This window comes from Canis lupus, chromosome 9 (genome assembly GCF_003254725.2).
Source record: "Canis lupus dingo isolate Sandy chromosome 9, ASM325472v2, whole genome shotgun sequence".
NCBI lineage: Eukaryota > Metazoa > Chordata > Mammalia > Carnivora > Canidae > Canis > Canis lupus.
The window spans coordinates 28,298,222-28,323,760 of record NC_064251.1 but is presented as its reverse complement, the minus strand read 5'-3'; the positions used below and the strand labels follow the sequence as shown (position 1 = coordinate 28,323,760).

Here is a 25,539-nt window from a genome sequence, read left to right as displayed (position 1 = left end):
TCACTCTCTCCCTCTATCTCTCAAAATATCTTACTATACCATACTCACCCTTCTTCCACAGATGCCAGATGATCAAATGCCCATGGGATGAGATGAAACGAGTGAATGACACAGGCATTATGAGGTCATGTTAGGTTACTACTGAGCTTCTGACAACACATCAGAAAGATCCTCTATTTCCAGACTATGTTTGACTACAGGGAACAAACTTTAGATAAGGAGAGATGACTGTATATCTCAATAAACCATCTCCCATTCCCACAGCTAAGAGGGCAATGAGTTCACCGAAATCATTTTACCAATAGGGAGACTGAGGTCCAAAGCCAGGAAGACTGTTCAAGGTTGTGTGAGTAAATATGTAACAGAGCCAGGCCCCAATCCTCCTGAGCCCCAGCCTGCTGCAGGATTCCTGGAAGAATTCTGTGTTCATTTGCCTCTGTAAGATGGTCACGTCCATTGGGTTGATGGGCTGACTGGATACAGTTCTTAGAAGCCATCAAGCTACGAGCCTGTGAAAGAAATCCCTACCCTAGATCGCATCCTGACCCTTCGGAGGCTAGAATGGCTCAGCCAGAAGGACCCTTCAGGGCCTTTTGCTCAAACCCCCTCATTCCACTCAGAAGGCCAGGTTGAGAGAGGGAAGGAGCTATCCTGAGAACACCACTGCATCAGGGAAGAAATTAACTGGAACTCAGATCTTCTGGCTTTAATTCTACTTTCCCATAATGCTGCAATTTTTTGGTTGTAAGTGTTATGGACTGAATGTGTCCCTCCCAAAATTCACAGGCTGTAGCCCTAACTCCCAGTGTGACTATAAAGGGAATACAGCTTGTAAGGAGGATAATTACAGTTCAATGAGGCCGTCAGGGTGGGGTCCTAGTCCAGTAGGCCTTATAAGGTCCATGATATGAAGAGAGAGAGATGGCAGGAGAGGGCTGCACAGAGGAAGGGCCATGCAAAAATATAGCGAGAGGGTGGAAGCAGGCCAAGGGAAGAGGCTCAGGAGAAACCAGCCCTGCCAGCACCTAGATCTGGACCTCCAGCATCCAGAACTATGATAAAATAAACATCTGTCATGTAAGCTACCTTGTGTGCAGCATTTTGTTACTGCAGCCCTAGCAGATTAATACAGTAAGGGTTTCCCTTGGGCCCCCTCAAGTATTGGGCATTGATTATTCTGAGGCTTGCTCCAGTCTGAGAACCCCCGGGCTCCCTCCACTGTGGGCCTGAATGGCTCTCACACAAGTTCTGTTCAATCAAGGATTGAACATACCAAAGGCAAATGAGCTAATTAGAGGCCTTTCAGAGGACTAGGGGGGAGGAATTGAAAATAATGAAGAATCAGGACCCTAGAACATCTTAAAAGAAATTGTTTCATTATTTCCAGGGTCTTAATTCATGTATAATTTTTTATTCCTGAAGTCCAGTTGTTATTTCCAATTACTATGGGCAATTATTACTATCACAGAGCTTCACACCAACAAAGAATCTCAAAACCCCCATTTGCAAATGAAGAAACAAAAGCTCAGAAAGGCTGTGGGACCTTCCAGGGTCACATAGCAAATAGGTGGCAAGACAGGGAGCTGAAATGATGCAAGTCTTGACTGCCTCCCACGGGGACGTGTGACCAGGATGGTAGCAGCCCCCACCTGCCCTCTCTTTAGAGCTGCCCACTAGGCTTCTCCATGCCACCTTGGCTCATTTGTAGCAATCCAAACCACTGGACTCAGCAAGAAGCTCCTTGACAGAGTTCCCCTTAATTTTGATGCAAGCATCCTTGGAATGGTGAAGTTCTTCTGGGCACAATCACAACACATTTATATCTTTCTCACACTCAGACTAGACAATCATGCCATTGAAAGCTCCAAAGGGGAGACTGCCCACACCCCAGCCCTCTCAGGGAAGAAAAGAGAAATGTGCCACCTAGAAGTGAACTCTGTCTAGAAATCCCAGACAAGTCACCTATGGTGGGACAGGAGCCTTGCAAGGGTGAGTGGGTGGGGAAGCATAGACTTTACAGGAGTTTAGACACCCTCATATCTACTACCACACCAAGCAGAACCAGCCCACTTCACATTTCACCTCTTCCTTTCTGGAACTTAGAAGGATTCTAAAGTCTGGACCTCAGCACCAAGAATAGGCCCAATGGCCCAAGGACAATTTCTCACATTCCCTTTTCATCTCCTGCAGGTCATCTCATTGGGTCATTTGGGCCTCTGGACACCCTTGGGAGGATATAATAACTTATCATCATGCCCATTTTATAGGATGCTGAGGGTCAAAGAAGTCAGGCAACTAGTCCTAAGAACAGTTGGTTACATGGTACAGCCAGGATAAGAACTTAGAGGACCTGAATCCAAACCTGTGCCTCTCTGCCACACTAGCTCTCCCTGGAATCTCCCCATTAGGCAAATTCTATTACATCACTGCCTTGCTTGAAACTGTTTTGTGGCTCTCCCTTCCCCCAGGAGCTAGGATTCCCAGCTACTGAGCCTGTCTGGGAGCATCCTCATGACCTTACCCCCTCCCACTTTGGCTACTGTCCCTCCCACTTTGTGCTCTACAGTTTGCCTCTGTGCCTTTCCCAGTGCTATTCCCTCTGCCGGACATGTCCTTCCCCTCCTTCTCCACTTAACAAATGTCCATTCTCCCTTTAAGGCTCTATCTTTATTCTACCAGAAGAGTCAATTCTTCCTACCTCTTCCTTTCCCTGTAAATGTGTCTGGGGTTGCAGATGCCATGGCTGCCTTGTAATCGTTCCCCTTTTGTACCAGGCTGTGAATGCCTGAAAGGCAGAAACTGGCCCTCCTCCACCTGTGACTCCCCAGCTCCACCAGAGCAGGTGCAAAAGGCTGGCTCCAGGGACTGGAGTAGATTCCAGCTACTGCCCACCAAGCTGCATAGATGGAAGGAGCCGACTCCCAGAACCAGAGACTCCTACTGAAGCAAGAATGCAAACATTCAGACAGACTCTTGGCAAAGCTACTCCTCTCCCTGCATTAGGAACACATAAAAGGCTCCAGCTTCAATCACGCCTTAAATAATAGCAGAATGTCTACATGTTCCTGAGGGCTGGAGAGCTCTTTCCCAAGGATTTCAGTCCTGCCAGTCCCAACAAGTCAGAATGAGCCAAGATCTTTGGCAGGTGCCAGAAAGACAGTCTCAGTGAAGCTCCAGAGTAGACCCTAGAAATGGAGAAAATGGGTACCTCTATACACTCAATGGGTCGTTCGGTCTTTGCTCCACACCTTGTGACACCTGCCCCTCCAAGGGTTAGAAAGGCAATAAATGAAGAGCAAAATCAAACTGGTTAACGTTGCTGCCTCTTAACGGATGACTGGGGACCACAGTGATGGATTCTAATAGGATTAACATACCTACAGTTAATCATGTTATTGTGGGGTCCTGCAGAAAGTGATTATTAAGGCTGGTGGTGGGAGGCAAAGGATCAAAGGGTCTTTAAAAAATACAGAGCTCAAGGGTATACCTCAGACTAATTAAATCATGACTTCTGGATTTGAGTCCTGGGCATCAGAATTTTTACAAACCTGGCAGGTGATTCTAATGCCCAGGTATGATTGAAACCTGCTGGCCTAGATGCAGGGCGGGGAGCAGTGGCAGGCAGGGTCATTCATTCATCCTACTTCCCTGAGACCTGTTCCTGCCAGTCACTGGGCCAAGTGTGGGCGTGGTCGAAAGAAGGGGTTGTGCTGTCTGGCTTCCCTGGCTTCTCGAAGCCCACAGTCTGCTCCCGGAGCCACAAGGCTTGGCCTCTAAGAAGGAGGCTATGATGGCAAGCAGCTGGGGATGGCATTCAGGGCAGGGATGCCCAGGCTTTGGGTCCTCACAGTCCTGAAAAAATTAAAAGTAGAGGAACTCAGGATAAAAGAGCTACTATTAATCATTAAGATCAATTCATAAAAGTGAATCTCATTTTAAGTCCTCTGGACTACAAGATCTTTCAGAGGACATGGGATAAGCACTGGGTGTTATACTATGTATTGGCAAATTGAGTGTAGGTTTAAAAAATGTAAAACAAAGTAAAATAAGTAAAAGAATAAAATTGGAAAAAAGATCTTTCAAAGGACAAAGTCTATCTGTCATTTTTCCCTTTTGTTTTTAAGATTTTATTTATTTATTTATTTATTTATTTATTTATTTATTTATTTATGAGAGTAAGCTCGCAGAGTGGGGATGAGGCAGAGGGAGAAGAACAAGCAGACTCCGGGCCAAGCTCAGAGCCCAACACAGGGCCCTGACCCACGACCCTGAGATCATGATCTGAGCTGAAATCAAGAGTCAGACACTCATCAACAAAGCCATCCAGGTATCCCCTGTCATTTTTCAGCTGCACCTCCCCGGGGCCAAGAAGGCCAGGCATTGGGATGGGATGATACTGATTGCAATAGTGATCATCACCTATGGCTATCGAACCCTGGCTCTTCTCAACAAGTGCCAGCCTAGCCATTTGGCTCTTCTGTGACCTCTCTGAGCACTCACACCCACCACAGGAGGCATGAGGGTCAGTCCAGGTTCAGTACAAGAAACTGCAACAATTCTGGATCTCATAAGCTAGGAGGGATTTCGTAAGGGAAATTAGGTGCTGCAAAGTCATTGGAAGATCAGGATGAGTGGGTCCTCTTCTAGATGCCCAAGACTGATTTCTAGAACAATAAGAACTGGTCAACTTCGGGAGATGCTTCCCTGAGGCTGACACTAGAACTTCTGAGTCCACAGTACAGCCCCATCCCTGGGAGACAGCAGGGCTTTCTGCCTCACTGCTGCCTCCATAACACCACTGACCCCAGGAGGCTAGCAACAGGACCCTAGAACATTGCCCCCAAGCCTCATGTTCCCGTGCCCTCACTTGCCAGCAGAAGAGTAGGAGGAAGGTCTGGCCATCCAAATCTTGGGCAAGTGTCTATATCAGCAAACCCTACATTGCAACCTCAACCCTTCCCAGAAAGGACATCCGGAAAATGTAGATTTTAGCTGCCCAAGCTCTGCTTACAGGAAGGCAGCTTAGAAGGAGGGTGGAACAGAGATTGAGCAAGCCAATCCACAGCAGCACTAGCCAATCCTTGGTAGTTACTAGCACTATTTCTGCATGTTGCAGATAAGGACACTGAGGCCCAAAGAGGGTTAAGTCATTTCCCCAAGGTAACACAGCAAATTAATGGTGGAGGAAAGATTCAAAAGTGAGGGCTCTGACTTTAAAGTTCCCCCTCTTAAAATGATCCCTTTCAAGAAATGACTGTCTGCAACCTTAAACAACATATTATTTTTAAAAAATGTGCTTTTTTTTAACTGCAGAAAATTACAACATAAAACTTTATTTTGGGGATGCCTGGCTGGCTCAGCAATTGAGTGTCTGTCTGTCTTTGGCTCAGGGCATGATTCTGGGGTCCAGAATCGAGTTCTGCATCGGGCTCCCTGCAAGGAGCCTGCTTCTCCCTCCACCTATGTCTCTGCCTATCTCTCTCTCTCTCTCTCTCTCTCTCGAATAAATAAATAAAATCTTTTTTTAAAAAAAACTTTATTTTTTGATATTATACTATCAAAAACCCCAACGATATAAGGCTTTAAATTCAGCAAACCTGACAAAAGTGGAGTTTGCATGTTTAATTTTTTTTAAAGCCATTGTATAAAATTCAGTTTCACTTGTTGATGAAGGTAGAAGGATAGAGTAACACTGTTTCTTTCAACTCAGTGTATCCTGGGAGAACAGAGAGAAGCCAAGGAACCACAGCCCCTGGGGTTGACCTGTCTTCTTGCAGGTAGGTGCCTGGAGAGGTTCCATGAGCTTCCCAGTCCAAGGCTGCTTATCAGAGTCAGAAATGTATACCAAGGAGCTATATTGAAAACCAGCAGGTCAAGTCTGAGCAACAGCTCCCAAGCCCTCACCCAGGGCACCAGCCCCAGAGGCCTGGCATGTGGGCAGTGGGGAGAAATCAGTGAGCCCCCATCATCACAGCAACTCTTGCCCCTGGTTATCTTATCTCAGGATCCTTGGATGGTTCCCCTCCCTTCTTCGATCTTAAAAATCTGCCCTTTACATGTGGGATCTAAAACTCAATCAACAAAGGAGACTGGGAAGACAGTGGAGGAGGAGGACCCTAAGCTCACCTTGTCCCACAGATGCAACTAAAGTCTCAGTCAACATAAGTCTGACTTCTTCCCTGTCTCTAACACAGACAAGAAGAGAACATTTTAGGAGAAGAAAGAGAGGCTATAAATTCAGATGAGAATAAGACTAACTGAATTTTTTTATATGTTTTTAATTCTCTTCGCTCTCTATGACCCTGGGAACACATGAGTGATTTACAACAATTATCCCTTAACCGAGCATCTCAATCTTTGCAAATTCAGTGCCATGGCATGCAGAGAGGAATAGAGATCTAGTTGGCTAGATGAATGACCGAATCAGTGGATGGATAAATTGGTAGATAGATAACACCAGAAGGAGAGGGGGACAGAGACAGGAAGAATAAATGTTTAACAGTCAACCTGCAGGGTCAGGGCTGGAACAAACAGTCTCTCCAGAAATGTCAGGAAAAACAGTGTGGTTTCAAGGAGCTTCCTGGGGCATACGTCAAAAAATATTCCAATTGTCAAAAGAAACAGCAACAATAAAAAAAAAAAAAAAAATCAAGGCAGCCTGGGGGCTTAGGGGTTTAGCACCGCCTTCAGCCCAGGGTGTGATCCTGGAGACCCAGGATCGAGTCCCACATTGGGCTCCCTGCGTGGAGCCTGCTTCTCCCTCTGCCTGTGTCTCTGCCTCTCTCTCTCTCTCTCTCTCTCTCTCGTCTCTCATGAATAAATAAACAAAATCTTTAAAAAAAAATCACAGCCTTCCAAACTACAAAACGGCAAACGGAATAATTATGAGCCGCAGGAATTAGAAACAGACCAGGAAGCCAAATGGAAAGAGAGACCTGTGAGAAACCTTAGTGTCTCTATCTACCACCAGCTTCAAAGTCAAGTTCAAACCAATCAGTGAAACTCCTGAGAGGAGCCTGAGGCTCCAAGAAATCCTACCAAGGTCACGAATCGGTGCTCTGCTGTGAGGCAGGCACCTAACCTCCCGGCCCCAACAGCAGAGGCTCCCCGCTGCTCAGACCCCGGGGGGTTAATCCCCGAGCCTTGGAGAAACACTCCAAAATTAAAGGATCGTTTTGGCAGGCGCCTGCTCTTGGGGGGATAAGCAGTAGCAGCCAGGTCCAGCGGCCCCACGAGAGCCTAGAAGTCCACGCGCACATCCCCCCCGGCTCTGTGCCCCCTCGCGCCTCAGAGGAACAGCAGGCTCGCCACCCGGCCTTCTTTGCTGCCATCCCACTCCCATGAGGCTGTCCCAGCCCCCAGGATAGGCCTTGGCCCTGTTTCTGCCTATACAATCTTGCTCTCATAAACGGCTCCCTGGTCCTACTGTTTGTTTACTGAGCACCTGCTAGCTCAGGGCCCTCTTCCAACAGACATCCTAGCCCGCCTGGCTCCCGCCTCACTCCTGCTGTCCTTCTCCCAGAGATGGGGGCTCCTTGTTTGGTGACAGGTGCCGTGTTATTCAGAGAGAGGCCACCATGCCCACAGAATCCTAAGGATCTCCCACATCAGGGTTCCTGCAGCTGGCTTCTGCCCAACTCAACCCTCTTCACTGTATCCCAGCCCCACCTCTGCTTTAGGCTGCCTGCCAGAGCTCCACAGACACCTCCTGCCTTCTCACCAAATCTTCCTCCCTCTGCAGAGTGTTACTCAGTGGGGCAGGTCCAGACTGTAGAACCTGACGGCCCTGCCCATCTCCTACATGACCTTGGGCAAGCCTCTTCACCTCTTTGAACCTCATCTATAAAAGGAGGATAAGAGTTTTCACTGGGCCACGGAGAAAATTCAAGGCATGATGTGCATCCTTAACCAAGTGCGGTGTCTGGCACACAGAGAGTGCTCCCCAAAGGCCAGCTCCCCTTCTTTTGCCTCCTCCCACCCCAGATGGCCTGTAACTAGTCATACCTCTCTAAATCCAGAGATATGACAGTGGTCATTAAAACAAATTTGTCACTTGATTCTATAGCCAGGTGGCACATGACAGCCATTAATTTTTCACATGAAAAATGACTCTGCTAATTGAAAAACATCAAAAAGATTGAGGTTTACACAAATGTTCAGCTCCGTTTATTTTTTCTAATTTACTTTTCAGCAGTCAGTAAGAACTTAATGAGCTCTCATTTATGGCTTCCTCCCTATTTATAGATATTAGCGCCTGTGGTGTTCTAGATGTATACACTGAGAGCACTCGGCCTGCACTACACAGCCAGCAGGGAACAGTTACAATACCCAGACGAATTCTAGATGGGAATTCCAGTTCCTCAAATACCTAGCTGATTGACTCTCTGTTCGTCAGGAAAACACCTCAGCTGGTACACTACATCAGCTGGATTCCTTTTTTTCCTTCCTTGGCATATATATTTTTTAAGATTTTATTTATTTATTCATGAGAGGCACAGAGAGAAAGAATCAGAGACATAGGCAGAGTTAAAGGCAGGCTCCCCTCAGGGAGCCCCATGTGGGACTCGATCCCAGGACCCCTGGATCATGACCTGAGCCAAAGGCAGATGCTCAACCACTGAGCTATCCAGGCACCCCAGCATAGGTTTTTCTGTCTTGTCTTTTACTGTTTTATTTGGTGTGAAAGGAAAGTAGGTAACATTTACTGAGCAGTTACTCTGTGCCAGGCACTGTGCTGTGCCCTTGACCTGAATTATCTAACTTTGTGCTCATCATCACACTGTGAGGAAAGTGCCACTATTAACCCTCTTGCCAGAGGAGGCAAGTGAGATGTACGGGGAGATTGGAAATTCAGACACCCAGGTATCTCTGGATCCAGAGCCCACTTTTTTATTATCGGGTCTAGACAGCTTTACTCTCTTTTCAACAAGCAGAGCATCACTGATGAGCTCTGTTCGTTTGAGGAGGGAGATGGGGAGGAAAGAGCACCAGGCCAAGGGTCAGAAGATACATAGTTCAAGTCCCACATCTGCCAAGAGTACCCCTGACCTTGAGAGAACCCCTCTGCCTCTCTGCTTCTAAGTTTAGCGATCTGGAGTAGTGTTGGAGATGGAATACTGACATCTGCCCCTCTTCTCCTCCAGCTGATCAGCCACCAAAGACACATGAGGAATTAGAAAATGGATTTATTAATGGCCAGTTTTGTACCCAACAACCACCAAAAGGAAGAGCCCTCTGGCAAACCTGGAAGGGCAAACACAACTGGACAGAGGCCAAAGTGGAAGCCTCCCATCCCTCCCTACTTTAGAGCTTAGAACCTCCAGGTCATGGGATCCCTGGGTGGCTCAGTGGTTGAGTGTCTGCCTTTAGCTCAGAGCGTGATCCTGGAGTCCTGGGATCCAGTCCCGCGTCGGGCTCCCTGCATGGAGCCTGCATCTCCCTCTGCCTATGTCTCTGCCTCTCCCTCTCTGTGTCTCTCATGAATAAATAAATAAAATCTTAAAAAAAAAATACGAAGAATAAGAACCCCCAGGTCATGAGAATATCTCTCCAGACACACATGCACTGAGAACAGAGCTCTTTGATTCCTGGGGCAAACAGGATGGAGTGGAAACACAAGGAGCCCTGCCCACCAGTAAAGCATGACCAAACCAATCCTCGGTGAAGAAAAAAGAGAAAGAGGGCAGAGAAAGGATACTCACATGGCTGCATTTCCCTGAGCAGAGGGCCCTGATGGAGGATGTTCCCTCCTCTGCAGGCCGAGGTGGGTGCCTGGGGAGAGGAGGAGAGGGAGCCCCACCATTTCTTCCCTGTAAAGGAAGGGGCTGGGCCACTGAGGCAAGAGGCCAAGCAGATGGACTAGAATGACCAGGAGCAGAGACGGAAAGTGAATGGATTCCAGAGGTTTGTTGGCATCTGGCTGCAGATCAGAGCTGCAGTTGGGGAGACAGTGGAGTTTCTGGTTTCAAGAAATGGAGGATGACATCCCTGGAGATAAGGACCCCTTCCTATTCATTTCTGAGTCCCCTGCACCCAGCATGGAGGGAACTTGGCTCAGGCTCAAACTCAATTCAGTATCTGTTGAAAAATAAGAGAATGAATGAACAGAACAGGTGTGGTTTCAGTAGTGTCCTGAGACAATAGGCCCACGGGGTTGCTGAGATTTGATTCAGAAGCCTTATGGCACTACAAGGAGGCTGGCTCATGCTGTACCTGTTCCTTTTGACACCTTCCCGCCCAGTCACATCATTAACAGCCATGGAGGTGGCAGTCTCTACAATAGTGTCTGTGGGGAGATCATAGAAATTGGAATAATTCACTTGGGAGATTAAGGTGTTACAATTCTTGCATAATCACAGGCCTCGGGCCTTGAGAAGGCATTCAAAATTTAGCCTGGAGCCTTGGGCTCCTGACTCCTCTTCCAGTGCTCTTTCCCTGCACCATTGGGCAGGTGCAGAGGCTGCTGTGGAGGCACAGCTATACACAGCATGGGACTCTGTGATGAACTGGGTTTGTCATCCCCTCTTAGCACCGTCATCCCATAAGCACCAAAGAATCACCATCCTCTCCTGGGACTTCAACTAAATGCCAGGGACAGAGGAGTAAAAAAAGAGAAGAGGTAACCTCATCCTTCCCCTTTCCGATATTCCAAAATTCTGTTCTGCAGATCACTCACCATGGGAGATACTCCATAATGATAAGAGTTCTGAGCCCAAATACATTTGGGGAATACCAGATGCTATATCTCCTCTTGACACTTGACACAGCTTGTTAACAATGTAAAGACCCTGAGAAGTCCTGCAGTCAAGAACAAACTCATTGGACCACTTCTTTCACACCATACCTATTTAACATTCCACAGAACCCCGTCAGGGAAAGACTGCCATAAATTAATTTCAACAGCCACGTGGAAAATGCCAACTCTGACATCAGCCCCAAGGACCAAAAGCTCTTTAATAGAACAGTCTATTGCTACAAGTTTCCTATGCAGTCCCACGAGCATCGCAAATGCCCCGGTCAAGCCCCAGGCTTAAGGCACCCATCCCCGAGACCATGGGCATGCAGAATGAAGCGCACACTCCCCATTTGATCCCTGGGCAGAAGGAGGAGGAGGCATGACTCGAGCTGGCTTAACAGAGATTTACTTCCCCGGCATCCTTTGGAATGGATATCCTGCATGATTGAGCCGGGCTTTGTTCAATTCTCAAAGCAATTTGCCAGGAGTGAGAAAGGAACGCTTAGTAAAGCAAGTTGGTCAGTCCTGGATGATTACTTCTTATTCCAAAACAATTACTATAAAGGTAAAATGGGTTATGTTGCTGTAAAAAATATGACTCTCTCCAAACAGTAACACATGAATTCCCAACCAGAGGCTCAAGGCCACGGCCAAAAGCAGGCCAGGCATAGGAAGTATGGGGAAGACTTTTTTGCCCTGTCAAACTGTGCTGGTTTCCAACAGAATTAAAACAGACAAGAGAGGGCTAGATAAGTGGAGGGGGTGGGGGTGTTGTGATGCCCTGGAGACAAGTACCTACTTAGCAGTCTGAGCCCATCCCTACAGGGTGTCATGTCTTCTTCCACCCGAACCCCTAGTCTCATGAATCAACTAAAAGAATAGGGTGAAGCAGGGTTTCTCAACCTTGGCACTACTGACATGGGAGTCAGGTAATTCTTTGTCATCGCGGGGGAAGGGGGGCTGTCTTGTGCACTATAGGGTGTTCGGCAGCATCCCTGACCTCTACCCACTAGGTGCCAGTAACACCCTCAACCCTCCCCCAAGTCATCTCCAGACATTGCCAAATGTCCCCAGAGGGTAGGACGTGAGGCAAAAATCACTGCTGGCTGAGAACCACTGGACAAAAGCAATACAGGTCTGTGGGAGGCATCCCCACCAGGTCCCTGGATCCAGCACAACTCCAAGAGAAAACTATGCTCATGATTGGCCTCTCCCAGGGAGCCAAGGGGAATGTGTTCAAAGAGGCTGTCACTTTTCTGGGCACTGAGGGGAATAGGAATAGCATGAGTCCTTGGACATGCTACCCTTTGGCTGGCATCCTAGCAACGCACTTGCTCTGCAGTGGACAGTCCAACATGAGGGACAGAAGCCACCAGATGCCAAGACAGCCCTCCCGACAAGCCTAGGAGACCATCCCGGGATGGTGGCTATCAACCATTCCTATGCTATTGAAGGAAGGTGGCTTAGAATAGAAAGGTGTCGAGGGGTGCCTGGCTCAGTTGATAGAATGTATGACTCTTGAGTGGTGAGTTCGAGCCCCACATTGGGTGTAGGATTTACTTTAAAAATTAAATTAAAAAAAAAAAAAAGATGTCCTGTTAGACTCAGAGAGGTCCAGCAGAAACAGTTTCAGAACCATTTCTCAATACTGATTGTTCCTCCAGGAACAACCTACAGGATGACACTGCTGTCTAAAGACCTGAGTCCACCTCCCACAGTTTATGAATAGTCCTCCCATTAACACCTGCTTCCTGTGGATAACAATGAGAGGAAAGCCTGGGCCTGGACTTGGACACTGTGATATGGGTTCTGGTGCTGACGTCTGCTCAAGGCCGTTCATTTCAGCTGCCCCAGTTTTCCCTCCACCCTCAAATGAAGACAGCAGCAATCCCCACCTCCTCCAGTCATTTCAAAGTTCAATCGGGTTAATGTGCATTGAAGGCACTTTGCAAGCATGGAGCACCGGGCAGGCATCAGTTGTTTCTGCCAGTTGTTTCAAGAGGTAGTGTGAAAGTTGCAAAGTGAATCCATTTTAATCCACTTGAAAGTAGATGCTGCACAGACATGTGCAGAGGAGAAGCCTGGGAAGGAATACCTGCTTTGAATACAGTGATTAAGAGCCCTAAGAGGGAAGAACAGCACGTAAGGCAGTGTCTTTAAGATTTTTAAGATTTTAAATGTGAATATTAAAACTCAGACTCTCAGGCCCATTGAGAAAAGAGAGCACTCCTCTTCAAAGTGGTCTTTTCTGTCTCTTTTTTCTACTTCTTTAGACCTTTATTCTCCTTTTTTCCCCATTCACCTCATTTCCATCGCTGCTCAGGCACCTCAAATGCACTTAATTGTCATTGCCAGCCTCATCCAGAGCCCCTGTGAAGCATTTAACTGCTCATGGCCCTGTACCAAGAAGATTACTTTAGGTGGAGGAGGAGGTAGGGAGAGGGGGAAGGGAGGAAGTGAACAGAGGGGAAAACTGGACCTGACCTCTCGGGGGCTCTAAGCCCCAGACTGGACATAAAAACATGAGAGCGGGAAGGGAAACTAACTATGACTGGAACCCAGTGTGTGCCAGGGACAGTGCCAGGTGCTCCACACAGCTCCCTGCCTCCAATCTTCACAGCATCCTGAGGAGGGCAGCCAACCCTGAAGCATATTCCATGTAATACAAGTCCCTTCCCTGATTCTTTCATCCCAATACTGTTTACTGTGTGTTCTGTGTCAGGCACTGGTCTCATTAACAAGGAAAGCAGATAGATCGAGACTGTGCCTACTGTTTGCCAGACCCTTTTCTCTATACGTTGATTCATTTAATCACAACTTTAGATAGATGATATTAGGGAGAGGGAGAGAGAGTCTTAAGCAGATTCCATGCTGAGCACAGAGCATAACGTGGGGCTGGATCCCATGACCCTGAGATCACAACCTGAGCCAAAACTAAGAGTTGGATGCTTAACCAACTAAGCCACCCAGGTGTCCTGCAAGTAACTACTTCTAACCAAGGGAATATGGTAAATGCATAGGTTGTCACTTCCACAATTAAGCTGTGTAAGATCACAACTTCCATCTTGCTAGCAGACCTCTCCCTTGCTAGATTTGAGAAATCAGATTGCTGTGTTGGAGTGACCCACATAGCAAGAAACTGAGGGCCAGGCCTCCAGCCAACAGCCCACAGGGAATTCCATCCTACCAACAACCACACGGGCTTGGCATCCCATCCTTCCCCACCAGAGACTTCAGCTGAGACCCCAACTCTGGCCAACACCTTGATTGTGGCCTTATAAAAGACACCAGAGCAATGACTCAGCTGAGCTCTAGTCCCAGATTCCTTACCACAGACACTGTGAGATAATAAATCTGTGTTATTTTCAGCCACAAGGTGTGTGGGAATATGTTAGGCAACAGTCAATAACTAATACAACTAGTAAGTGGCAAAGGTGGGGTTGATACTCAGGTAATCCGGGTCCCAAGTCTGTGCCCTTTCCCACTATGCTATACTACATCTCCTGTCCTGTCTAAGGAGATATTATGGTGGCAAGAAAAATTTAGAATGTTTAGAATATTACTTGAAGATTCATATTGCATGAAGAGAAGTCTTTGAGTAGAGTCTTTATTTTGCCCACACTTACCTGATCACACAGTTCTGTTCACATGACACCTGTCACCTCCTCCCAAGCCAGGATCCCACAGAAGACATTTTCAAAAATCCTGAGACAGTCGTACTCCCATGATTTTGCAGATGAGGACACTGAGACTCAGAAAGTTTAAAGAATTGTCAGAAACCATATATGCAGGTGCTGAGCCCAGGCAGTAGAACAAAATGGCCTGAAGAAAGCATCAGTGGATGGGTCATTGTGTGCTGCTTTAGCCTCAGACCCTCAGAAATCAGCCAGCCCCACACCCAGAAGCCCTCGGCATTCAGATGATGTCACCTGCCTACTGGGAAAGAAGGAAGTCGCGTCCCCAGTGGCCACCACTGCAAAAAAAGAGTGTAGTAAGAAAGGCTAGGTGGGGAGGCATGGCCTGGGGAGCAGAGGAGAAGGTGCCCTGGGACCTGCATCTGGTCATATGCGATCACGCCTTTCCTATCTCTTTGCTTTGCCTGACCAAGCGGCATCTGGGGCTCTGCAAGTGCTGCCCAGAAGTGATCTGCAGAGCTGCTCTCTTCTTAGACCCAGGGGCCATCAAAAATCATTCCCCATAAGGGATGCCTGAGTGGCTCAGTGGTTGAGCGTTTGCCTTTAGCTCAGGTCATGATCCTGGGGTCCTGGGATCAGTCCCACATGGGGCTCCCCGAGGAGGGCCTACCTCTCCTGCCTATGTCCCTGCCTCTCTCTGTGTCTCTCATGAATAAATGAATAAAATATTAAAAAAAAAAAAAAAAGAATCAGGGACAGCCCGGGTGGCTCAGCGGTTTGGCGCCTGCCTTCAGCCCAGCGCCTGATCCTGGAGGCCCGGGATCGAGTCCCACGTCAAGCTCCCTGCATGGAGCCTGCTTCTCCCTCTGCCTGTGTCTCTGCCTCTCTCTCTCTCTCTCTCTCTGTGTGTGTGTGTGTGTGTGTGTGTGTGTGTGTGTGATGAATAAATAAATAAATAAAGATCTTTTTAAAAAATCATTCCCTGTTTGAGGGAGCTTCACATTATCACACCTAATTAGTTCACCTTTTCAACAGACCTCAAAGAAATGAGGGGAAGAATGGGGGAACATTGCCAAATGGTGACGCTGTCCCATGCTGCTCTTCTCTCCTCCATTCTACAGATGTGGACACTGAAATTCATGAAGATTAAGGCATCTGCTCAAGGTAAGAAGACAGCAGAGCGAGGATCTAAATGCAGGTGGGCCAGAGGCCAAAGTCCAGGATTCATGAAAACGCAGCTTGAGACAGGCAGAAGTTTCGTAGACACCCCCACCCCTCTCTGCCTTTCACATACAGTTGATGAAAAATGGATGCTTTGGGAACTTGCGGAGAACCAGTGGTGCTAGGGGAAGACGCCTGCCTCTTGAGCACATGGGACACTCAATCCTTCCCGTTTCCAGAAAACCTTGGTTCTAAGAATGCCTCTAGAAAGGGGATGTTTTATCCCACTGGTGGACACATGTAGGAAAATGCCCTGAGGGCTGGCTTTGGGTGTGAGATTTGGTTTCCCTTTAATAGCCACTTGTATAAATGAAATGAAAGGAGCAACACTTCCTGAAATAACACAGAGGGAGTTTTGTCATCAGGAAGTCTTAGAAGCTGCGTGGCTCAGATGGAGCCGAGTTCGTCCACAGCAGAAGTTCGGCTTGTACAGAGGTGTGATTGTGGTACACGGCTGGCAGAGCAATGTGAGCGGGATCCACAAACAGCCCTCCAGTGCAGACAGGCAGTGAAAGCAACACCTCAGTTAATATTCTGTGGGGCTACTCCTAGGCTCATATTTCCTTCTGAAAATGTGTGTGTGTGTGTGTGTGTGTGTGTGTGTGTGTGTGTGTGTTGTAAGAGTCGATCATCCCTGGATGGGCAAATAGCCTTGATTCATTCCATCAATCCACAGAGGAATGTGGAAGAGGAAATTTGCATGTAATGAATCCACCTCCACCTTTGCCATGTATTATTTTGTGTGAGGCTCAACCTGCAAGGCCCTCCCCCACCTCCTATCCCCCATTAACAAATGAGAAAAAAAAGGATCTGAGAGTTTTAGCCACCTGCACAGTGCCACACAGCTAGTCCATGGCCAAGCTGGGAACTCACCGGGTCAGTCTGGCTGCTAAACTCACACCCGTCCTCTGCACCTTGCTACTTCCCAAAGGAGAGGTGACAGAGATTGACGAAGCAAACTCAAACAGGTCCAACTGTAAGCCTAGTGTCTGTACTGGCCACTTTGCATATGCAATGCTTACAGTGATCCTGCAAAGCCTGTCTTATTTTATTCCCTTAACAGATGAGAAGGCAAAAACTTTCAGAAAGTTTCAGCAAACTGCCATGAGATAGCTGCCATCCGGACCTAGGTCCATCCAACTCCAAATCCTGGGATCTTTTGACCACCCCATTAATCCTCATGGACATAGGTCTGCCCCTCTCCCCCACCTCTCTGCCCCCTCCGACCTACCCCTTCCCACCCTGCGGCTGATTCAAGGGAGCTTAGAAACAGGGCTGGGAACCAGACCTGGCACCAACACACAGAGGGAGTTTAGGGGGATCAGTGCCTCTCTACCAGCTATGGTGAGAAATGATGGATTCCAGGCCACAGCTAAGAACAGGTTTCATTTATGGAGTGGCTTGTATGCCCTGGATGAGGGAGGGTTTGGACTAAGGAGAAAACATGCATTTGTTGCCTCTGGCCTAGTTATTGTGCTCGCTCAGCTTCAGTGGTCCCATCTGTAAAGCATGGTCAACTAACCATCCCCGAAGGCAATTAACCCTGCAGATGCACAGGCAGAGGGGAGGAGGTGGTTTCTGGACAGGAGCAGCTCAAGAGGCAAGTGTGTTTGGTCCAAAGCCAAAATCATTCAAGCACCAAGCAGCTAAAGGAAGTTCACACGAGACAATACAAGCTCATCTTGCACGCTCGCCTTCCAGAGCCCGCTCTCCTCGCCTCTCAGTTCTAGAAGATCTGGGAATGTTATATGTCAGTTTCTTGTCTGTTTCTCTTTGCCTAGATAGGAACCAATTTGCCTCATTTCAGTTGTTGGATCATATTATGTGATTCCCAGTTTAAGTTCACTACATCCATTTAGGAAAGCATTTTAGAATAATGAAATATGTTTTTAAGTAAGTGTTTTAAAAATCAGTCTCCCTCTTCTTGCAGGAGGCAAGAGATCTCAGCCGGATGTTCTGACTTGTTTGGTTTCGCCCTTGATCTCAGCACAGCAGGCTGCCTTGAGTCGTGACTCCCCATCGCATCATCCACCCATGTATTGGTTAATTCCCTCGTTAGCTAAAATGTATTTATCTATTTATTTAACAATCACCAAGTCATTGAGTGTGTTGGTTGCTTGGGAAACACGGTCATAGATGAGCAAAAAATAGACACTGCCCTTCTCCTTGTGGAATTTAAATCTAGTGGAGAAAGAAATTAATCACATACTATACACACACACACACACACACACACAATAAGAAATCAGGATAAGGCCTTAGAAGGAACAATCCATGGTGCTTTAAGAGCAGATAACAGAAGGATCTGACCCAGATGGAGAAAGTGATCCAAAGAATGAGGATGGAAAAAAATATATACATATAAAAAAGAAAAAATTTTTAAAATTAAAGAATAAAAATAAAAAATAAAGAATGAGGATGGAATGAAGGCTCTGGGACAAGAGGTTGGGAGTGGTGGCAGTGGGAGAAGGTACATGCTCTAGAAAATCAGAGGAGAGCAGATAGGAGGTTATCACAGAACTCCTGGAGAATGGTGACATTTCCTTGGATGAGGCTAGTGGCTACAGGGTGGAGAACAATGCTATTACAGGGGCGCCTGGGTGCCTCAGTGGTTGAGCACCTACCTTTGGCTCAGGGCATGATCCCAGGGTCCTGGGATTGAGTCCCACATGAGGCTTCCCTCAGGGAGCCTGTTTCTCCCTCTGCCTGTGTCTCTGCCTCTCTCTCTGTGTGTCCCTCATGAATAAATAAATTAAAAAAGAAAAATAACAATGCTATTACAGCCGTATCGTTGACTGAAGGGTGACAGGAGGTACAAGGATAAATGGTTGGCTTTGGATTTGGGGAAATAGATGTTCTCACTGCTCCCTTGACTGTGCTCAGAACCAGGCCACAGTGAATCTCACATCCTTTCTGTTCCAGAAAATGCCAGGCCCCATACTAGATTCAACATAGACAAAACAGGCAAGGCTCCCACACTAGTGTGGAGATGGACCTTCCTTTCCAGGCTGACCCATCTGCAGCTCCATCTGCAGCCACTGTCTCAGCCCCTTTGGCTGATGTGACCTTGCTGTCACCATCCGTTCTGTCCCAGTTTCCAGCAGCTCCTCACACATCGCACAAATCCCTATCTCAGCCACTCGTCTTGGGCCTGCATCTGATGACTGTATTTGGCCTTTCTGGTGTCAATCCTTGCACACTGTTAGTTCAGACTCTGTTCTTCCTCTGGTTCATCGCACTATCCCTGCAGGGCAGGCTTCTATAATTAAGACAAATGTAAGAGAGCAATTAAAATCCTTGTGACACAGAGCATGAGGGTGTCAGTTTTTGGTTTTGTTTTGAGGCGGAGAACAATAAATGTAAGAGAATATAACAATTATCTACATGACCCGAGATTGCCAGAAAGCAAGAATAGAAAGTGTTTGATTCTTCTGTGAAGTCACCACTGTAAAGACAGGTAGATTTTCTCGTGAAGGAATATTTACAAGGTTCTAGACGAGGACCAAGCTTGAGTCCCCACTTAGCTGTTGACTTAAATAAATAATATCAGAGAATTTACATAATCTGTCTGGATTTGGTTTCTTTTCCCTGTAAAACAGAAAACAAAATCTATCCCACAGGGTCATGATGAGGTCCAAATGGAATTATGGCAACCACAAGCCACTGCACCCAGTGGGTCTTGTTACTGCCATCGGATCTGTGGGCTCATTTTAAAGTGTCTGTCCTCATGTTCACTTTCTTCAGACATATTTCCTCTGCCCTCTGTTCAAAGGCAGAAGACTTGTTCAGAAGCTTAACACACACTGTCTCTTCTCTCTCATCCAGAGGAGAAGGGAGTGAGGCATTCCAGTCCCAGAATTTCAGCCCAGTGGGCTCTCCCTGACAAGACCCCCCAACCCTATCCATTTTTTTCGGTCAGTGAATACTTAATGTGGATCAATTTTGTGGGTGGCCACCATTTGGGTGCTAGAGGTACAGATTTTTTTAAAGAGACCACGCTTTAAGGGGCACCTGGGTGGCTCAGTCAGTTAAGCATCTGTCCTCAGCTCAGGCCATGATCTTGAGGTCCTGGGATCAAGCCCCAAGTCAGGCTCCCTGCTCAGTTGAGAGCCTGCTTCTCCCTTTCCCTCTGTCCCTCCCCCTGCTTGTGTTCTCTCTCTCTCTCTCTCTCTCTCTCTCTCTCATAAATAAAATCTTTTAAAAAAAACTTTTTAGAGGCACCTGGGTGGCTCAGTGGTCGAGTGTCTGCCTTTGGCTCAGGTCATGATCTCAGGGTCCTGGTATCATGATGGGCTCCCCGCAGGGAACCTGCTTCTCCCTCTGCCTATGTCTCTGCCTCTCTCTGTGTCTTTCATGAATAAATAAATAAAATCTTTTTTAAAAATGTTTTTAATAAAGTTAAAAAAAAAAGAGCACACTTTAAGAAGCCCATGGTCAGGGAAAATAGGTCAACAAGCAAGTATAATGATAAGACATGCACCTTAAGATAAGTCAGGTGGGTGTTTAACATAAATGGCAACCATGAAGATTTATCCAGAATCCAAGAGAGACAGAAGAGGCAAAACCTGAATAGGGCAGGGGACAAATGCAGTCCACCTGTGATATTCATGGGGATCAGGAGCAGGAAAGAGATGATGACAGGAGGGCTTTCTTTTTTTTTTTTTTTTTTTCCAGGAGGGCTTTCTTGAAATCAAAACCATGTTGGAAAATAGAGAGAATCGTCCGTTAGGCTCCTCTCTGAGTGTTTTCCTGTCAGGTCAGGGTATTTTTTGTTACAGAGGAATCAAACTCTCTTGGATTGGAAAGTGAGACAATTCACTCACGCATATTGTTTTATTTGTTTTATTTTTTTTTAAGAGAGGGAATACTTTATTCAAACCCATCAGAGAAACGGACAGCTTGGGTCTATAACAAAGCATTGTGTTTTAAAGCATAGGTCAGTAATTGTATATGAGAGTATACACTGCTGAGCACAGAGCACAGAGCACAACTTTTCAATGTTCAAAACAGAATAAGCTTCCCTGTAAAAGCAGCACCTTTGTGACATTTTTAACTTTAGTATTCCTCTCTTTCTTCTTCACCCTCTCCTTTAACAGAATCCACACCAACCTCCTCATAATCCTTCTACAGGGCAGCCATGTCCTCACGGGCCTCAGAAAACTCTCCTTCCTTCATGCCCTCACCCACATACCAGTGAACAAAGGCACGCTTGGCATACATCAGGTCAAACTTGTGGTCCAGGAGAGCCCAGGCCTCAGCAATGGCTGTGGTGTTGCTCAGCATACACACAGCTCACTGTACTTTGGCCAGGTCTCCACCAGGGTACCACAGTGGGAGGCTGGTAGTTAATGCCTACTTTGAAGCCAGTGGGGCACCAGTCCACAAACTGGATGGTATGCTTGGTCTTGATGGTGGCAATGGCAGCATTGACATCTTTGGGAACCACGTCGCCACGGTACAACAGGCAGCAAGCCATGTATTTACCATGGCGAGGGTCACATTTCACCATCTGGTTGGCTGGCTCAAAGCATGCATTGGTGATCTCTGCTACAGAAAGCTGTTCATGGTAGGCTTTCTCAGCAGAGATGACAGGGGCATATGTGGCCAGAGGGAAGTGGATGCAGGGATAGGGCACCAGGTTGGTCTGGAACTCCGTCAGATCCACATTCACGGCTCCATCAAATCTGAGGGAAGCAGTGATGGAGGACACAATCTGACCTATCAACCTGCTTAGATTAGTGTAGGTTGGGCACTCAATATCGAGGTTTCTACAACAGATGTCATAGATGGCCTCGTTGTCTACCATGAAGGCACAATCAGAGTGCTCCAGGGTGGTGTGGGTGGTGAGGATGGAGTTGTAGGGTCTACTACAGCTGTGGACACCTGGAGGGCAGGGTATATGGAGAACTTTAGCTTGGACTTCTTGCCATAATCGACAGAGAGACGTTCCATCAGCAGGGAGGTGAACCCAGAACCAGCTCCCCCTCCAAAGCTGTGGAAAACCAAGAAGCTCTGAAGACCCGTGCACTGGTCAGCCAGTTTCCAAATTCGGTCTAAGACAAGGTCAGTGATCTCCTTGCCAATGGCGTAGTGCCCTCGGGCATAGTTATTGGCAGCATCTTCCTTGCCTGTGATGAGCTGCTCAGGGTGGAAGAGCTGGCAGTAGGTGCCAGTGCGAACTTCATCAGTGACTGTGGGCTCCAGGTCTATAAACACTGCCCTGGGCACGTGCTTGCCAGTGCCCGTCTCACTGAAGAAGGTGTTGAAGGAGTCATCGCCTCCCCCAATGGTCTTGTCACTTGGCATCTGGCCATCGGGCTGAACGCCGTGTTCCAGGCAATAGAGCTCCCAGCAGGTATTGCTGGTCTAGACACCTGCCTGGCCAACGTGGATCAAGATACACTCACGCATGGTTGCTGCTTGGCGGCTGCCGGGCAGATGGTGGAGAAGAGGAGAGGTTGTTGCTTCTTACAGCGCGACTCTTAGGCGGTTGATGTAAGAGAACTTACGCATATTGTGTTTTTTTTTAAGATTTATTTTTTTTTATTTATTTATGATAGACATAGAGAGAGAGAGAGAGGCAGAGACACAGGCAGAGGGAGAGGCAGGCTCCATGCCGGGAGCCTGACGCGGGACTCGATCCCGGGACTCCAGGATCGCACCCTGGGCCAAAGGCAGGCGCAAAACCACTGAGCCACCCAGGGATCCCCCCCCATGCATATTGTTTTAAAACCACATTGCAATCAAACCCATGACCTGGTAAAAGCCTCCAATGAGTTGTCTTCTTTTCTTTATCCTTTTGTTTCCCCCTTTTACAGTAATGGACAAACATGATATATATACCACCCACACTGACAAACTTGAGCAGAGCAACTTTGAGGAAAGCAAATATTTTTTGCAATAATTACACACACGCAATAATCAAGAGACAAAGGAACTAGCAAACTCTTTAAGTTACATTCAAACCCTCATCCCTGTCATTTACTTGAAAATACTAAATACCTTAAGGGCAAATCACTGAAGTGGCTGAGCAATCTCTACTGCAATATTTAATGAAGCTTATAAATCCTGAAATCCTTCTGGGACCATTGCTGGATGGCAATGGAACAGTGTTGGGGGTTTCTGAAATTGCGGGTGCTTAATTATGTCTAACAAAGTCGATTATCAATAAAGTGTGCATCCATGTCTGAACTTAATTTGTCTCTGCCTCTGTCACTCAGGGTGTCCAAGAATCTGTCTGAACAGGGTTGGCAAATCTTTCCTATCAAAGTCCAGATTTTTATGTTGTTTTTTTTTTTTATATTTTATGGTTTGCTAGCCACAATGTCTTTGTCATGATGATCCAGCTCAGTCATGGTAGGATGATAGCAGTCATAGGTAACCATAGAGGTGCCTGGCTGGCTCAGTCAATAGAGCATATAACTCTTGATCTCAGGGTCATGAGTTCAAGCCCTACACTGGGCATAGAGATTACTTAAAATAAAATATTTAAGGGGTGCCTGGGTGGCTCAGTCAGTTAAGCGTCTGCCTTTGGCTCAGGTCATGATCTCAGGGTCCTGGGATCGAGCCGAGTTCTCCCTCTCCCTTTGCCCTTCCCCCCAACCCCTACTCATACTCTCTTTCTCTGTGACTTAAAAAAATAAGATCTTTAAAACAAAGTAAAACAAAAAACAAACCAAAAAAATAAGCAGGTCCATGTTCCAACAAAACTTTGTTTATGGACACAAAAATTCAAATTTCATATAATTTTAATGTGTCATGAAATATTATTCTGCTTCTGATTCTCTTTATACCATTAAAAATATGCAAAAACTATTCTTAGGCCATAGCAGTCTGGAAACAGGCAGCTGGGTGAACTTAGACTGCAGTGATAGTTTGCCCATCTCTGATTTTTGAGTGATGGATTGTACTATGTTGCAACAGTTCAAAGAACATAAATTCTGGGGCACCTGAGTGGTGCAGTCGGTTAACTCTCTGACTCTTGGGTTTGGCTCATGTCATGATCTCAGGGTCATGAGATCAAACCCCTTGATTTGATCTCGACCCCAAAGCCGAGAGTCTGCCTGAGATTCTCTCTCCCTCTGGCCCTGCCTCTGCTCTCTCTCTCTCTCCCAAATAAACCAATAAAAATAAAATCTTTAAAAAAAAGGAGGGGGTGGCACCTGGGTGGCTCAGTCAGTTAAGTGTTTGTCTTTGGCTCAGGTCATGATCCCAGGAATCCCACATGAGGCTCCCTGCTCAGTGGGGAGTCTGCTTCTCCCTCTGCCCCACTCTTATCTCGTTCTCTCTCTCTGTCTCTCTCTCTCTCTCATGCTCCCTTGCACTCATGCTTTCTCCCTCAAATAAATAGAAATAAAATCTTTAAAAAATAAATAAATAAATCCTGCCTTTCTGCAGTCCTTACACTTGGGCAGCCAGATGAAATCATTACCCTCCTTCAGTCTCCATTTCTTCTCTCTAAAATAAAGATAATCAGAGGAAACTGGTGAGAATTAAATGAGGTTATGTAGGTAACAGAAGTTCCAGGAAAGTCCGGAGAGGTGAGCTCAAAATTGAGTGCATCCTATGCCAGCTCTTCTTTCCCTTACTTTCTAACTATCTTTCTACTGTGTTCTTCATTTCTTTCTCTTCCTTTGTATTTAATCTTACCTTGTAGCTACTGCTTCAATAATGAAGTATGAAAATGGATTTGCTCCCAACACAGGGAAAACCAGCACCTTCCCTTGTCGACTTGAGTGCTCCCAGCCTGACCCTTTCCCTCGAGACATCAGTGCCTGGGCTGGCCCCTGGGGGGCTGGGTATCAGCTCCCATTAAATATCAGGGAAAGACTAATGAGGCCACAACTGATTCATCAAGCTGGGTCCTATCTCCCTGTGAAGGCATCCCATTAGGGACACAAGGTCTCTTTGAGAGGATTTGCAGTAGCAGCAAATGTCAGGGGCAATTATGTGTGTCTCATCTTTCTTAAAAGAACTGCCACCCACTCCCCCCCCCCACCTCAACCTCCCTCTAGCTCCCTAAGGTTTGCAATAATTACAGCTACCAATCACAACACCGTAGTCAGAACATCCTCTCCCAAGCTCAGTGTGTCCTACAGACTGGATGGAGGTGGGAGGCATCCTTCCGTATCATGGAAGGAAAAAGTGAACAATGAGACCCTAGATGAAGTGGGGGCAGGGAGGAGGGGTGGCTTGAGATTCCTGAGAGCTGGAGAATGGAATCAAATTGGGTCTTCAGAACCACCAAAACTTGATCCTTTCCAACTGTGAAAATATCCAGAAGTTATTTTACAAAGGCATGCTCTGAACATACTGCTTCTTAAGGAATGGGATCAGAAGTCCTCCCGCATCAAATACTTTCTATCAGATCTTTAGAATACCCGAGGAAGTCTATTCCCACTAGCCAAGACTCCACAGTCAAACAGGTGTCAGGAGGAGTAGCTGAGGGATGCCTGGGTGGCTCAGCAGTTGAGCATCTGCCTTCATTCAGCTCAGGGAGTGATCCCAGAATCCGGGATCGAATCCCACATCAGGCTCACTGCAAGGAGTCTGCTTCTCCTTCTGCCTATCTCTCTCTCTCTCTCTGTGTGTGTGTGTGTGTGTGTCTCATGAATAAGTAAATAAATCTTTTTTTTTTTTTGAAAAAAGATTTAGCTGAGTTGTATTAGGGACAATGATTAGGAGTCATTAAAATTAGGCTTTAGAATTAGGAGTCAGTCAATGTCCACTCTGTCCACTCTGCCACTTACTGGCTTGTGGATGCTGAATTTACTTAAACCAAATAACCAATAAGACAGCAGCTTTTCAGCTGCTGGGTTTTCCTGTTAGTATTTCTTCCAGAAAAAGTCCTTCTGATGTAAAGTTCTCTCCAAAGGTTTATGCCTTCAGTGAGATTCTTTTTTTAAGATTTTATTTATTTGTTCATGAGAGACACAGAGAGAGAGAGGC

At 46.8% G+C, this 25,539-nt stretch overlaps 1 pseudogene; it reads right to left on the bottom strand.

The window, feature by feature from the left end:
- Positions 1-20,405: 20,405 nt before the first annotated feature.
- LOC112655316 (tubulin alpha-1A chain-like) lies at positions 20,406-23,991 on the bottom strand (annotated as a pseudogene).
- Positions 23,992-25,539: the final 1,548 nt, after the last annotated feature.